Genomic DNA, 4,213 nt, shown 5'->3' on the forward strand with positions numbered 1-4,213 from the left:
TGGGAAACAATGCATACCCCAAGCTACTGCCTCTTGGGAGAGTTCCAAATGGGGATCTCTAAGCTACTCGTCCCTGAAGGAATATGTGACAACACATGAACTCCTAGAAGTGAATGTTAGCAGCCTCCAAGCCAATAAGTAGCTTATGCCAACCCAGGGGTGACTTTTACAGAGCCAGACCAAGAGATAAAAACAATGGAAAGAAATCTGAGTAGGAACATGAGAGCCTGAACACTGGAAAGGAATTAAAATTTGCATAAGTAGTTCAACAAAGTCATTAAGCAAATAAATGACCCCACAAACAAAGAAAGGAATGACCCCCAGGGAGTTCTCAGTATCCAGATATGCTACAATATATCTAAAATACTTTACTTCCAAAAAAACAAAACAACAAAACCCTGAGATCTGCAAAGAAACAACAAAGTGTGATCCATACATAGGAAAAAATCGTATGCAATAAAAACTGCTTTTAAAAGGGGCCACATGGTGAAATAGTAGACTTAGCAAACAGACTTCACAGCAGCTATTATAAATGTGTTTGAAGATTAAAAGAAATAATGCTTAAGGAATTAAAGGTGTGATGACAATGCCTCATCAGAGTATAAATGAAGAAATAAAAATTATTTTTTAAAAAACACCTGGGGGGCGCCTGGGTGACTCAGTCGATAAGCATCTGCCTTTGACTCAGGTTGTGATCCCAGGGTCCCGGGATCGAGCCCTGCATCAAGTCCCACATCGGACTCCCTGCTCGGCAGGAAGCCTGCTTCTCCCTCTCCCACTCCCCCTGCTTGTGTTCCCTCTCTCACTGTGTGTGTGCCTCTCTCTGTCAAATAAATAAAATTTTAAACAACAACAACAACAACAAAAACACCTGGAATGATGTCACCATGCGGGCGGCTGCCATTACAGAGAACTGAGCTCCAGGACTAGAAGGAGGGGAGGACGGCAGCGGCTGGGGACCGGTCCTGCAGGGAGCAGCCACCAGCAGCCACAAAGGCTAAAGAGAACCTGACAGAAGAATCCAACGTACAAGAAGTTCGATGTCCAGTCACCATCTGTGGAGATGTACATGGGCAGTTTCATGATCTCATGGAACTGTCTAGAATTGGTGGCAAATCATCAGATACAAACTATGGGAGATTATGTTTGACAGAGGATATTTATGGGAGATTATGGGAGAGTGGGAGATTATGGGAGATTTTTGTTTATGGAAGATTATGGTGACAGAGGATATTCAGTTGAAACAGTTACTCTGCTTGTAGCTGTTAAGGTTTGTTACTGTGAACACATCATTCTCTGAGGACATCATGAGAGCAGACAGATCACATGAGTATATGGTTTCTATGATGAGTGTTTAAGGAAATATGGAAATGCGAATGTTTGGAAATATTGTACAGATCTTTCTGACTGTCTTCCTTTCACTGCCTTGGTGGATGGGCAGCTAATCCGTCTCCATGGTGGCATCTCACCATCTGTAGCTACACTGGATCACATCAGAGGGCTTGAGAGCCTAGAAGTTCCTCATCAGGGTCCAATGTGTGACTTGCTGTGTCAGATCCAGACGATCAGGGGGTTTGGGGTATATCCTGTCAAGGAGTTGGTTACAACTTTGGGCAAGACATTTCTGAAACATTTAATCATGTCAGTGGCCTCCCACTGGTGTCCAGAGCTCACCAGCTGGTAATGGATGGATGTAACTGGTGCCACGACCAGAATGTAGTAACGATTTTCACTGCTCCAAACTATTGTTATCCTTATGGTAATCAGGCTGCGATCATGGAACTTGAGAATACTCTAAAATGCTTTCTTGCAGTGTGACCCAGCACGCAGCAGAGGCGAGCCAAATATTACTCATAGTACCCCAGACCACTTCCTGTAATGAAATTTTAAACTTGTACAGTATTACCACAAACCTTATATTGACCTAATGGAAATGGGAAGCAGGGAGCAACAGTAACTCCAAATTGTCAGAGAATAGTTAACATTCAAAATACTTGTTTTCAGACGGATCATTAGATGTGCCACATAAAAATACAAAGCTTCTTGTCATGAACAGCCGTGACCACTTCAGAATGAACCAGTTCATTGCATGCAAGTGACATTGTTGGTGAAGAAACCAGTTTCTGGAGTAGCACTATTTGTAGTTACTTTTGCTTTCTCTGAGAGACTGCAGATTAGAAGATGTAAACATTAACACCTTGTGAATACTGTTTAACTTCCATTTAGCTATAGCTTTACTCAGCATGGCTGGAGATAAGGATAGCAGCAAATGATCATTGGAGCTTTATGAATATTTTAAAAAATAAGTACCAAGGCCTTCCCTCTACTTGGGAGTTTTGCAATCATTTTGTTTATTTTCAGGGATACTGTTTAATTTAATCGTATGATTTGTCTGCACTCAGTTTATTTCCCTTCTCAAATCTCAGCCTCATGTTGTTTTTTGTTATTGTCAGAATCTGGTGAGTGGTTTTGAACAGAATTGTTTTTCTCCCCCTCCTAGAAGACCATGTTACTGCATAAGAGCAGTGCAGTGCTTTTCATAATAAACTTATGAACTAAAAATGAATAAATAAATAAAATAAAACACCTGGAAATTCTGGAGATGAAAAGTAAAATAACCAAAATGAAAAATTCCATGGAGGAGCTTCATAGTAGACTCGAGGTCAGAGAAAGAATCAATAACCTGAAGATAGATCATTGGAGACCAGGTAATCTGAAGAAAAGAGAAAAGTGAATAAAACAGGGGGACACCATTAAGGATGCAAAAATGTACATGATGGGTGTACCAGAGGGAGAGAAAAGAGGAAAAGGGACAGAAAAAAAAAAAGTCAAAGAAATGATGGCTGGAAACTTAACCAAATGTGAAGAAAGGCATCCATCAGCACATCCAAGAAGCCAAAGTCCAAGCAAGATAAATGGAAAGAGATCCACAACCAGATACATTGTAGTCAAAATGTTTAAAGACAGAGGCAAATCTTGAAAGCAAGTGAAAAAGTAACTCATTGTGTATTAGGAAACTCTAATAACATGAACAATTAACTTCTCATCAGTTAACAGTGGAGATCAGAGGACAGTGGGAAGACAGGCAGAGTGCTGAAAGTAAAAAACTGTCAAAAATGTTAACCCTCATAAAACTATCCTTCAAAAATGAAGGTGAAGTAAAGATATTACCAAATAAAACCTGAGAGAATAGGATGCTAGAACATCTGCCTCATAAGGAATAATAGAGTTCTTGAAAGACAACCAGAAATGGTAAAACCTAAAAGTATAAACAACCCATAGGTCTGTCAACTGATAAAAGCATAAAGTGGGTTACATCCACAGCAGGGACTGTTACTCAGCCTTATAATGGAAGAAAGGACAGGTACATAGTTACATATTGATACATTTTGAAAAAAAAAGTATGTTAAGTGAAAGAAGCCAGTCACAAAAAATGATGTATGATCTCTTTTATATGATGTGTCTATAATATACAGCTTTTTAAAAAATATATTTATTTGACAGAGAGAGAAAGAGAACACAAGCAGGGGTAGTGGCAGGGAGAAGGAGAAGCAGGCTCCCCACTGAGAAGGGAGCCCAATGTGGGGCTTGATCCCAGGACCCTAAGATCATGACCTGAGCCGAAGGCAGACGGTTAACCGACTGAGCCACCCAGTTACCCTCTAATATACAGCTTTATAAAGACAAATTAGATTAGTCCCTGCTTCTGGCTGGGAGTGAGGTGAGCCAAAGTGGAAGGGTAGGGGCCTTCTTCAGGGGGAAAGAAAATGTTCTAAAATCAGATTGCAGTGATGATTGTACAATCTTGTGAATACACTAAATATCTCTGAATTTTATACTTCAAGTATAATTGGCACATAATGTTATAATAGTTTGAAGTATATAGCATAGTGACTCAACTTCTTTATATGTTATGCTTGGCTCACTTTAAATGGGTTTTATGGTATGTGGGTGATATCTCAGTAGGGTGGTTTTTAAAATAGCTGTGGCCCATGAAAGCATGCATCTTTGAAATGTACTTCTCTCTCCCATTGTATTAGTGTGTCCGTCTTTTCCCTTTTGTACTCCACTCCCCAAATGTTCAGTAGATAAAAGTAAGTACTAGTCTTTATTCCTCTGATTAAGGATAATAGATAAAATTGTATTATTTCACGAAAGGACATTTTTAGCATAGCGTCTACTTAGTTAAGTTACCTATGTGTATTTAAAGAAC

The 4,213-nt window shown here is 39.7% G+C and overlaps 1 pseudogene; it reads left to right on the top strand.

The window, feature by feature from the left end:
- The first annotated feature begins 999 nt into the window (after positions 1 to 999).
- Positions 1,000 to 1,879, top strand: LOC110579981 (annotated as a pseudogene).
- Positions 1,880 to 4,213: the final 2,334 nt, after the last annotated feature.

The sequence above is a fragment of the Neomonachus schauinslandi genome, chromosome 12 (assembly GCF_002201575.2).
Source record: "Neomonachus schauinslandi chromosome 12, ASM220157v2, whole genome shotgun sequence".
NCBI classification, from domain to species: domain Eukaryota; kingdom Metazoa; phylum Chordata; class Mammalia; order Carnivora; family Phocidae; genus Neomonachus; species Neomonachus schauinslandi.